Here is a 12,131-nt window from a genome sequence, read left to right as displayed (position 1 = left end):
CTTTTGACCTGCTTGAAATGCATCTGTGGATGCATGACAAGGTACGGTTGGCCTTCCTAACTCCTAGCTCTGGGCAGGAGCCGCCTCTGTGACCCAGCGGTTGGGACCCATTGTGGGACAGAGTGCTGCACTAGGGCTGTGCAAAGCTTCGATCCCTGATTTGATTCAGCATGACTTGGTTGCTGAATCTTCAAATCCAAATCGAATCAGGAGACCATTTAATCTCACTGAATCAAATCAGAACCCTCCAAGTTGATTTGGAGAGATTCAAAAAGATTCGGCCATAGACACAGCTTTAAATGTTTTTTCTACATACCTTATAGTACCAGGCAGCTTGTGAATGCTGCAGTGGTGGGGCAGATGGAGCGTCATACAGGAGCATGGGGGACTCCCCAGTGCGCTCAGCAGCATACCTGAGAGTGGACCAGAAGCACTTCCGGGATCTCCAGGGAGCGTACCAGGGCCCCCTCGCCACACACACACAGAGCCCGGCTTGGCGAATGGTGCCTCTTGGGTCTGGAGGGGCACCCAGGGTCCCCCCACGGCCAGTTGCCAAGCCGGGGGGGGGACGTCCTGCGTGCTCAGCAGTGCACCTGGAAGCAGACTGGAAGTACTTCCAGTCCACTTCCAGGTTCACCACCAAGCACGCAGGGGGGCTGCCCCATGCTCCATCCACTCCAGCACTGCAGCATTCACAAGCCACCTGGTACCTTGACGTAAGTAGAGAAAACATTTAAAGCTGTGTCTATGTCCAAATCGCTGATTCTTTGAATCGGCATCGAATCTTCAGATTTGGATTCAGTCGAATTAAATCGGAGACAGTTATCCGAATCAATGAATAGAATCACTGTCCCCGATTCGGGCCAAATCAAATATGAGCCATCTCACACACGCCTGTGCTGCATCACCATGGCTGCCAAGGTGAAGCCCAGCAGTGGCAGTGGTGCAGAAGTTGTGCCCATGCTGCTGCTGGGTGACCAGGAGGTGCCTCAGCTTGGTAGTCGTGGTGGCACAGTGAAGCACGGCATGGTGCTCCCCTCCTGCTATGCCAGGTCTTGTCCATTGGGCTGTGGAGCCCCTGTGAGGGATGCAGCAAGGCGGGGAGCCCCAAACCTGCAGTGAGCAGCCCACATCCTTCCCCTCCCCCCAACATGGGCTCCAATCCAGCAGTGCTGCCTGCGTGGGGGAGGAGAGGGAGCTGGACTCTGTACTCCACTCCAGCCACAGGTGGCAGCTGGGGCTTGGGCACTGCTGGGGAGGCAGGAGACTGTGGGCCCTGGCCATGGGGACTTGGGGGACTGTGGGGGGCACCAGCAGGGCCAGGGGCCTGTGGGTGGGGAGTGTGAAGCACAAGGGGTTGTGGGGGGCCATGCTGAGGAAATGGAGTCATAAATGGTGTCACGCTGAGGGAAAGTTTGGGAAGCACTGCTCTAACTTGTGATTTTTCCAAACCTTGTGAACTTCACAAAGCCTCCATGCTTTTACTTCTCTAACCTGCCCTTTATGAAATGTGAAATGCAATACACTGACTACAAGAAGGCATTTGACCTAGGTAGCACTTGCCTTTTCTACTGCCATCACATTTTCTAAAACCTTTATTTTGTTTTTTAAACTGATCCCTGCAGTTTCTTAGGTAGCTTGCAGATGGTCTTGGAGAGGTCTTTATGACCATTTTAACCTGACTTTCCTGATTTAGATTCATGTCTTACCAATGTGAAGGTCTTCGCTCTGTGAAAGATGGACTAGTGATAAGGGTTCTGGCCTGGAACTTGAGTCTTGAGCACTTCAATGAAAAAGATATAAGTAAACAATATTTATGTGATCACAAACTATTTTTCTAAAGAATTCCTGACTTTGGCAATCTTAATGACCTTTTATCCTGCTTCTTATATAAAACTCTGGTGTTAAAGATACGGCCCATGTGCCAGATCTGGCCTCTGGAGCCCTATCATCCAGCCTCCAGTTCTGCCTCTGTCTGGAGTTGACCCACATACCAAATGCAGTGCATGCCAGACTGGCCATGTGTACAGGGCCCAGGATATACACCACATGTAGCGCCTACCCCAGCTGTTCCAGGGCATGCACCCTTGGCAAGTTTGTGGATAACACCAACCCGGAGGAAGTGGTAGATATGCTGGAGCATAGGACCAAAAGAAATCTCAGAGAGATTTCAGAGAGACCTAGACAAATTGGAGGATTGGACCAAAAGAAATCTCATGAAGTTCAATAAGGACAAGTGCAAAGTCCTGCACTTAGGACAGAACAATCCTATGCACCAGTATGGACTGGGGACTGACTGGCTGGGCAGCAGCTCTGTAGAAAAGGACCTTGGGGTTACAGTGGACAGTAAGCTGAATATGACCCAACAACAGTGTGCCCATGTTGCCAAGAAGACTATCAGCATACTGGGCTTCATTAGTAGGAAGGTTGCCAGCAGATCAAGGGAAGTGATTCTTCCCTTCTATTTGGCACTGGTGAGGCCACATCTGGAGTACTGTGTTCAGTTTTGGGCCCTGTGCTACAGAAAGGATGTGGACAAGTTGAAGAAAGTGGGCAGCAAAAATGGTTTGGGGGCTGGGGCACATGATTTCTGAGGAGAGGTTGAGGGAACTGGGCTTATTTAGTCTGCAAAAGAGAAGACTGGGGAGCGGGGGGAGATTTAATAGCCCCCTTCAACTACCTGAAGGGGGGTTTGAAAGAGGATGGAGCTGGACTGTTCTCAGTGGTGACAGATGACAGAACAAGAAGCAATGGTCTCAAGTTGCAGCAAGGGAAGTTTAGGTTAGATATTAAGAAAAACTCATGAGGAGGGTAGTACAGCACTAGAAAAGGTTACCCAGAGAGGCTATGGAATCTCCATCTTTGGAGGGTTATAAGACCTGGCTAGACAAAGCCTTGGCTGGGATGATGTAATTGGGGATGGTCAGGCTTTGAGCAGGGGGCTCAAATAGATGACTTCCTGAGGTCCCTTCCAACCCTCATTGTCTATGATTCTATGTGCTGCATATGGTGCCTGCCCCCGCCAGTCACACATGCCACATGCAGTGCCTGGTCCAGCTGGTCCAAAACCTGCACTGCATATGGCACTCCTTACTCCCCACTCTTCTCCCAGCTCCAGAGCAGGCACTGCATGCAGAATGGTTCTTGGACTGGCTGGAGTGGGTGCTGAGTACAGCACAGTCCCAGCCTGGCAGAAGTGAGCAGGGAGGGGGCACAGGAGGTGCATGGGCCTGATCTGGCCCATGGGGCCAGCCACATGCCATTCATCTGGCCTGTTGACCAACCCCACAGCACTCATCTAGCCCACAGGGCCAGATGGGTTTGATACCCCTGGTGAGTGGGATAGAATAAAGCCTTGTAGAACTAGAGATGAAAACTACAGTGACAGACATGCTGTGGAACATCATAAATCCCTAGGTCCCAAGAAAATAGTTCAGTAAGGAATGAAAAGCAGTGCACAAAATTCTGATCCGAATGCCCAAACATTTGCCCTGGAAAAGAAAGAAAATATTTGAATTGAGGTGCTATCTTCAACCTAGTATAACTGTCTAAATTTAGACCTATACAGATTGAACCAAGTGGCATGAATACTATGCTTTCCTGAAGGAAGACCACTCTATAAAAGGTCTCCACTGTAAACTGGAACATTGCCTATAACAGATATTGTTATAAATAGGGCTGAAACTAAGATCACATTTTGATTCAAATTCAACGCTTCTGTAGTTATCCCCAAATTACGGGTAGAGATTCATTTTAATTGGATGGGCAATGCTAATATTCTTTATAGGCTGTGGTCTAAACTTCCTGGCAGTTATATATTGTAGGCCTCCGAAGCCCAGTTCCTGCAGATTATTTGCTTTAGTATTAAAAGCCCATTCTAGAAAAGTGAAAATGCATTTATATTGGTTTAGTAATGTTTATTACACACAGCATCCATTTACTCTAACAGTTTCATGGGTCCTACCTGGTATTTTTATTGATATATATGTGTACATCTGTGAAGAAAAGAGTTTTGTTTTGCTTGAGCATATTATGTTGAACACCAGTACTTTCCTTCCAAGGTGGTTGTTTCAGGTATAGCACCTATAGATAAACTGCTTCTTCTCTCTTCTCTACCTCAGATGCTCTTCAGAAGTTCATGGCTATTCTAGTGTATGTACCAGTTCTAGTGTATATTTTCCTTCTTTTTTTGCATATGAAGAATATCTCCATAATCCATACTATTTCTGAAACCAGAATGCATTTTACATGTACCCAGTTGCACCTTAGTTTAAATGTGAGCGATTACCTTAAATTGTATTTTTTTAATAAGCAAGATAGGCTGATAAAGTAGGGATCATTTATACTCATATAACACTTGGTTCTGGCATTTGTCTTTCTAGTTGCTGTTGTGTTGCCTTCCTCATGAGGTAGTCCTATAATAAAAAGTTAGTATACTTAGTGACCTAAGTGGGAGTGAAATTGTGCTTGAAAACCTGTCTGTCTAAATCCATCCAAACCAAACAGCTGGTCCAATAAAAGATATCATTTACACAGATTCTTGCTTCTCACAATTTAGTATACAATGGTTTATGAATAACTTCTCTTCTTTTATAACACAGTACCAGAGAATCCACAAACATCTACTATTAATTCTCTGTATTCCTCACTTTCTGTTCTGAGTAGTGCTTCCCAGGTAAGTTAAGTCCTAAAAGTCGTCTGGTCATTAAAACACAGACATCTAAGTAGGGGTTCCTAGATTCTATTTCTGGCTCTGTCACTGGCTTGCACTGTAGCTTTTGACAACTATTTTATCTTCGTAAAATGGGAATCGTACACCTTTCTCTGCAAGAAGGCAAAACACTTGGCTCCACAAGGGATGGGACTGTATCATTAAGGCTAGGGACATACATTACACATAAACCAGTTGAAGTGATCAAAAACTGATTTAAACCTGTAACAAAAAAGATGTTCAGTACATATAAACCAGTTTGAGAGAAACTGATTTTGGCCAGAAATAAACCTGGTTGAATGTACTATCAGACTTAACTGATTTGGGTCAAACCAGTTTATGCAATGTCTGTCCCAGATACCTTGCTGGTTTAAGATAAATCAGAGTCCCCCAGTATCCTGGCATGCTCTCAGTGCTGGGTGGGGCTCTCAGCTTCACAGCAGGTCTGGCCCCTTCCCTTTGTTCCCTGGCGGCAGCTCCAGCAGGGACTGCAGGCTGCTCCCCACTTCCCCCTCACCACTCCCTGCTAAGTAGGAATACCCCACTCCCGTCTGCCTTGCTGAGAGGTATCTGTGTGTTAGCTAGCAGACCACATGCTGGATACTGGTGACAAAGCCAGAATCAAAAGGTAGCTGGTAATGTCCCTCTGTTGTTTTCTTAATGGGGTGATAAACTCTGAGTTAGAAATGATAAACACTGTTATCAATTCCCTGATGGGCTAATCAGAGCATCTTGCCCATGCCTGGCTATGCCCCCCCCCAGCTCAGCTCTGTACACTGCATCCTCCCCCCTTGCCTCAGAGTGCTAGCAGGGGGCTGGCAACCCTCCTGCCCCTTGACCAGCAAGTGGGGAAAAGCCTGGGATGGTGCAGGCAGACCTCTCTAATCAGAAGTCCTGCAACGGCCTGGCCACATCCTCCTCAACTCTGCAGTGTGCAAGGGGAGGGTTTCTAGCCTGAGCCACTGCAGGCATGTGCCTGCATTTCTGGAACGTTGTTCAGTTACAAACCAGTTCAGCCTAGCCAGGTTAGACTAACCGGCAAAGATTAAATCAATTCAGGCTCAGGCTTTTTGAATGTCTGTCCCTAGCCTAAAAAGGCATATTGGATCTAATTCTACTACCAGTGTTGAATTACGAAAGGGAAGCTCTGATACTTACAGGTGATAGTATTGGAAGTAGTCTCTGTAGTGCTTTCTCTCAGTGTCTTTCTCTAAATTGGCAACAATGAATATTTTGCTTTTTTGGCTTAGGAAGGATGGGACAGATTGGCTTGCTTGGGTGCTTTCTCCAAATTGGCCTGTTTGGGTGCTGTCAGGAAAGAATATGGTAACTAGATTTCCCAGGAGGCTGAGAGCTGTTGGCTCTTGGAAGATAATTCAAATTAAGATAGAGAGTGAATTTAGAGTACAGTATCTGTTGAATAAATCCATGTAAGAATAAACCTTTAATATGTTCACCATGGTAACACTCTGGATTCTGTTCTTAAGAAGCCAATTAACTTGTTGAGTCCTTCTGTTTAATTGATCTATTCTTATAAATTTATTATGCATACTGGGAGCTGTTGAGTTGAATGTTGCACACTGGTGAGTGGCATATTTTATAAACTGAAATTAACATATTTAAAACAACAAACATATTTTACTTCATGCATGCCTCTCATTTATTCTGAATGGAACACATACTCCCCTCCATTTTTTAAAAAACCAAACAAACACAGTTACTAATTTGGGTTCAAAATACTGAAAGTTACCCTTAGACATGGAAAAAGGAAAACCAAAAGCCAAGAACTTGCAGTCCAGGTGGAAGCTAAGGAGGGCAGAGCCTTAACTAGCTTTTGACATTGTCCATATTTCTGTTGAACATGTTGGAAGTAGCATGGCAAATTTCTGTCAGAAAGTGTCAGAAGCTGTAAGAGGTGTTCTGAGACATTCCGATTTCCATAGATTTCGTAGACATTAAGGCTGGAAGGGACCTCGGAAGATCACTGAGTCCAGCCCTCTGCCCCAGAGGCAGGAAGTCAGCTAGGGACAAAGGATCCCAGCAAAATAAGTGTCCAAACATTTCTTAAAAGAGTCCAGAGTAGGTGTTTGCACCACCTCTGGGGGGAGTCTATTCCAGGCCTTGGGGACTCGGACAGTAAAGACGTTTTTCCTTATGTCCAGCCTACAATGGTGTTGGAGGAGTTTGTGACCGTTGGACCTTGTCATCCCTTGGGGTACTCTGGTGAACAGGCATTCTCCCAGATCCTGATGCACACCCCTGATGTACTTATAGGCTGCCACCAGGTCACCCCTGAGCCTGCACTTTTTCAGGCGGAAGAGTCCCATGGCTCTCAGTGTCTCTTCATAAGGCCTATTCTCTTGCCCTCTGATCATGTACATGGCTCTCCTCTGGACTCTCTCAAGCTTCTCCACATCCTTCTTGAATTGTGGAGCCCAAAATTGGATGCAGTACTCCAGCTGCGGCCTCACCAAAGCTGAGTACAGCAGGAGGATGACATGCTGGGATTTACTTGAGAAGGATCTATGGATGCAAGCCAGAGTTTTGTTTGCTTTACCAGTTGCAACGTCGCATTGGTGGCTCATGTTCATGGTGGCTCGTTGCACTGGTGGCTCATTTTAATGGCATCTCCTGTCAAAGCTTATCAAACTACTTCAGTACAGGATCAGCACCTGTCCCTCACTCTTAAATGCAGATTTGCTGAAGTGTGTATTGATAATATGGTGGGCCTGCATAAACAGGAGCTGCTCTGGGTGTTGCATCTACAGAGTAAAATGCAGGCGAGTGGGATTTAAGTTTATAATCTATTGTTTTGTAGGTTGAAAGCAGAAATTAAAGAATTAGAACATGGTTGTCTTCTTCTAAAGGTATATTTTTAACCCATGAGGTAATGATGCATTTTGTGGATTGAAAATACTGGTCTGTCTACATTCTACTTAAAATACAGACCTACCAGGTCCTCCTACCCAACAAAACTTTCCAGCAATCTTAGAAACAGTTCAACACCAGGAAAAAACTTCTTCACAGTCAGGGTGTCCAGAGTGTGGAATAAACTCCCTCCAGAAGTGGTGCAACTGCCTACCCTGGAAATCTTCAAGAGGAGACTGGATGGTCACCAGCTGGGGTCACCTGACTGCAGTTGTCTGTCTTGCCTAGTGCAGGGGGGGCTGGACCCAATGATCTTGCAAGGTCCCTTCCAGCCTCTTACAATCTATGAATCTATATATCCACCAATACTGATATGCAGGTTACATCCTGTATGTGTCCTAGTGTTGGTTTTTCATCCTTGGCAGAAAGGTATAAAGATTTCTACTAAATTTTGTGGATGAATTAGAATTAGGGGTGGAACAAAAATCTTTTCTCTTTTAATTGTTCAATCAAAATCAGGTTCAGTGTATCTTCATTACAGCTCTAAAGGGCAAAGATACTTGGACATTTAATCTGATCATCAGACTTGCAGAAGTGTCTGCTTTCTAAGAACTAGTTAAGAACTGGTTGCGTAATGATTAGTTGGGCAGTTTACCGCCAAATTGCCAGCGAGTAATAGCTTTCTACATGAATAGTCCCTTGTGAAATCAATGGGATTAATTCATTCAATAAGATACTGCATGATTAGTGTAGTTAGGTCCTCTATTGCTAGAAACTGAAAAGATCGCAGGCACTTTACCTATTATACAATGAGATATGTTCATAGCATTTTATTCATTCAGAAACATGAGCATGGAAATAGACTGTAACATTTTCTGAATATGCGAGTATTCAAGAGTTTCTGTTAAGTGTTTATATGGGTTTAATGAAGGGGAAGTTTGATTATGTCTAACAAATCCCATACTTCTACTGAGCATCTGCTATGAAGTTAATAAAAATAGATTTTTTAGAGTAATTCCTAAAACATAGTACAACAAACATGCAGCAGTGATCATTTTAGAAAATTGTATAGGAGAATCCCAATATTCCACACTTACTTTACCTGATTTAGCACATTTCCACAGAATGATTCCTGTATCTAACATACAGTAATGAAAATCTACAAAAATTTCATTATAATTGACTGATAATTATATGGCAGCCATAAATTCAAAACTTTATATAAAATATTTTTTGTACTTAATGCTAGTCTGTGCTGATATGTTTCTTATAATGCTGAGTTAACAGCTCTATGAATTCATACTATAGCTTCTAGCAATGGTTGAATATTACTACATAGTACAAGGTTCAAGTGGAGTATGGTGTTGCAGCTGTAAATTTAAAAGAGCAGCTCCTGTAGTGACAGGTCTTCCTGGAAAAGTATTTCTAATTTCAAGTTTCAAAATGCTTCTGGTCTGAAGGGTCACATAGCATATGATATGGATTTCCTGCTACATGTGTAGTATTGTGCTTAAGTATCAATCTCAAAACCACTATTCAGCTACCAAGTTATCTTTGTCATGCCTCTCTTTGAATATATTTTGCAGTCCTGTAACATCTGCTATCTCAGGATATCCAAACATTTTAAAAACAATGATTTGAGCTTAAGGATGGAAGTTGGTTAGAATTATTAAATCTACATGACAAATGGGGAGAAAAATAAGGCCCAGAGAGGTATTAAAAGACAAACTCTGTATACTCTTGTATACTCCTGATAAGATATAGCCTGCAAGCCAGATCTGGCCCACGGAGGGATTTTGTCTGTCCAGGCATTGTCCCACAGTGACATGTCCTGCCATCCCCTGGGCATGCAGCAGGGCTGGGGCAGCTCTGTGCTGGACTGCCTTTCTAGGGCTCCAGCCCCACAGTACTGGCAGGGACCTGTGCACAGCACCGACCTGCCCTGCACCTGCTGTAACTTGCCTGCTCATGGTGAATAGCTGCAGCAACAGCAGTGCTGGTGGGGCAGAAATGTGCTCAGTGTGGGGGAAAAGCAGCCCCTCCCTCTCGGTGCTGCACAGTGCTTCCTGCAACAGCTGCATGGAGGATGCAGTGGGCTGCCCTGCATTGTCACCACCACCTCCAGTCTGCCCTGCAGGGCAGAAGGAGCAACACAGAGGAGCCTTAGGGCAGCTCAGCATGGGCTATGCACAGCTGGTGCAGGAAGTGTGAGGCCTGGGTTTTAGGCACTCATCAGTCTGAGGTGATTCAAATCCATGTCACCCACATCCGAAGTGGGAAAATGCCCTCACCTCCAGACTAGAGCACGGGTAGGATAAGGACATCCTCTAAGCCTTCAATCAAAGCTGGGCAACTGGACAGTCAGGAGTGCAAAGTGGTGGTGCCAGAAGAACAAGAAAGACCCTGTATTCCAGGATGAAGGCATTCCCTTGGGAGTGGGAGTCCTGTGTTCCAGTCCCTGGTGCCAGGATTGTTCATGTATTTTGCATTAGTCATTGGTTAATACATATAAATACTTCTGCCAGCAGGGTTTACATGAAAACCTAGAACCCAAGCTTGCTCCCTGCCAAGGGAATCTAGTCCTTAGCTTGTATATTCCTCAGGACAAAGGCCTTATATTTTGTCTGTAAAACAAAGTAAATGCACCTATAGTTTCATAGTTTCTAGGGCCGGAAGGGACCTTAGCAGATCATCTAGTCCGACCCCCTGCCATGGCAGTTACATATAAATAATAAATAACTGCAATAATAAGAGGGCAAGGTTGACCTGTTTTTTTTTTTCCATTTTACTACTTAACAGGTAAATCTATTCCAGAGGTTTTACCCTTCCTGTTACATAGCATGTAGTCCTGTGAACGTCCTGTAGGTGGGGGTCATGACACTGATGCAACCAGGCTCAGCATCGTCTGGCAGCCAGTGTCCCTGTTAAGTAGCTTTTCTATTTATAGCCACAGTTTTATGTGTTGAGAGCTTCAGAGCTCACCCATTTTGTCCTTCATGTCTGAAAACAAAGGTTGTGATACAGAGTTACTAATGTACTGATCTTTGACACATGAAATGTTGTTAATGTTCCATTTAGCATCTGTTATTGTTTCTTATGCTGACTGAGGTCAGCTAATAGATGTGCAGCAATTACATCTCAGTGTCTCTGTTTGGAAAAGACTAACTGTTAGGACAATCTGAATTATCACTTGTTTGACATTTGGATTACATGTAGTTCTTCATACTATTACAGCCTTATTCAGTGATCCTAAGGGCTAGGGACAGACCTTCAAAAAGCCTAAGCCTGAATTGATTCAATCTTTACAGGTTAGTCTAACCTGGCTAGGGTGAACCAGTTTGTAACCATAAAGACATCTTCTCTGGACTGAAGAAATGTAGGCACATGCCTGCAGGGGCTCAGGCTAGAAGCTGGGGAGTGCTAGAGCAGCCCTCGCTTCCCTTTGACAGTGCTGAGCTGAGGGGGTGGGGCGGACACTCTAGAGGGGGGTTCTCCCCCCCCCCCCCCAGAACCCCCTCACTGCTCCTGACCAGGGCCAGCAGGGAGTTGCACAGCATTTACTTATACAGCAGGGAGTTGCACATTGTTTATCAGCCCATCAAGAAAACAAAAGCCTCTCTCATTAGTTCAAGCTCTTCTTTTAGCTCCAAAAAGTCCTAGGTGGACACTGTCCTGTCTGCCTTATGCAAACATCTCTCAGCATTACCACATGCTGGCTACGGTCAGTGCTGTGGGAAAGGGGAGGGTAGAACCCCTGCCTGAGCAGGGATTGGGGGGGGGGGGCAGGGGGAAGCCAGGCAGGCTCTACTGTGCCTGCCATCTCTACCAGAGCTGCAGGGGGGGGGGGGCAGGAGGAAGCCAGGCAGGCTCTACTGTGCCTGCCATCTCTACCAGAGCTGCAGACAGGGAGCAGAGGGGTGTGGCCAGCCCTGCTGTGGAGCAGACAGCCCTGCCCAGGGCTGCAAAGCATCTGGGATCCTGGGGGACTCTGGTTTAAGTTAAACCAGGAAGGGGTCTAGGACAGGCATTGCATAAACTGGTTTGACCCAAATCAGCTAAGTCTGATACTACATTTAAGAGATTCAAGGTATCTTAAACCAGTTTCAGCCATTTTGAAACTGGTTTATGTGCACTGAACATACGCTCTATTACAGGTTTAAACCAGTCTCTGATCACGTAAACCAGTTTATGAATAATGTCTGTCCCTAGCCATAACATGTAGTTTAGTCCAAGTATGTGCACACTTGAAGTTTTGTCTGGGAAGCAGGCACAAAATTGCAATGGAAAAAGATCTGGGAGGCTTCTCTTTCAGTTTTGATTTCACTGCTAGAAGGCTCCTTAATGGGCATCAGATCTTTTACATCAGTTTCCTTCTTCTGTATGTATACCAGTAGATGCCTTTGAAGTGACTCTGCTTCAGAGGAATACAGCCTTATGTTAAATTCCACAAAATAATAGAATGTGTTCAGTGTACTATTACATTTGAAATATGAAGGCTAAGGAAAGTATATTAAGTGCACAACTCCAAATTGTGTTGTGTTGGTGGCATGCT

At 45.1% G+C, this 12,131-nt stretch overlaps 1 protein-coding gene and 1 long non-coding RNA gene across 2 annotated transcripts in view; one reads left to right on the top strand and one right to left on the bottom strand.

The window, feature by feature from the left end:
- LOC109297858 overlaps positions 1-5,013 on the bottom strand; it is a 13,044-nt gene extending 8,031 nt beyond the window's left edge. The window contains exons 1-2 of the long non-coding RNA XR_002097445.1: positions 5,003-5,013; positions 1,152-1,156 (exon numbers count right to left, since the gene is read on the bottom strand). This is a non-coding gene — a long non-coding RNA (uncharacterized LOC109297858). The remainder of the gene's footprint in view (positions 1-1,151; positions 1,157-5,002) is intronic.
- Positions 1-12,131, top strand: part of GHR (growth hormone receptor) — a 260,516-nt gene that overhangs the window by 49,504 nt on the left and 198,881 nt on the right. The window lies entirely within an intron of this gene.

This window comes from Gavialis gangeticus, unplaced genomic scaffold (genome assembly GCF_001723915.1).
Source record: "Gavialis gangeticus isolate Ggan-Ray unplaced genomic scaffold, GavGan_comp1, whole genome shotgun sequence".
Classification (NCBI taxonomy): Eukaryota; Metazoa; Chordata; order Crocodylia; family Gavialidae; genus Gavialis; species Gavialis gangeticus.
The sequence above is the reverse complement of the archived record's forward strand: the minus strand, read 5'-3'. Positions and strand labels throughout refer to the sequence as shown.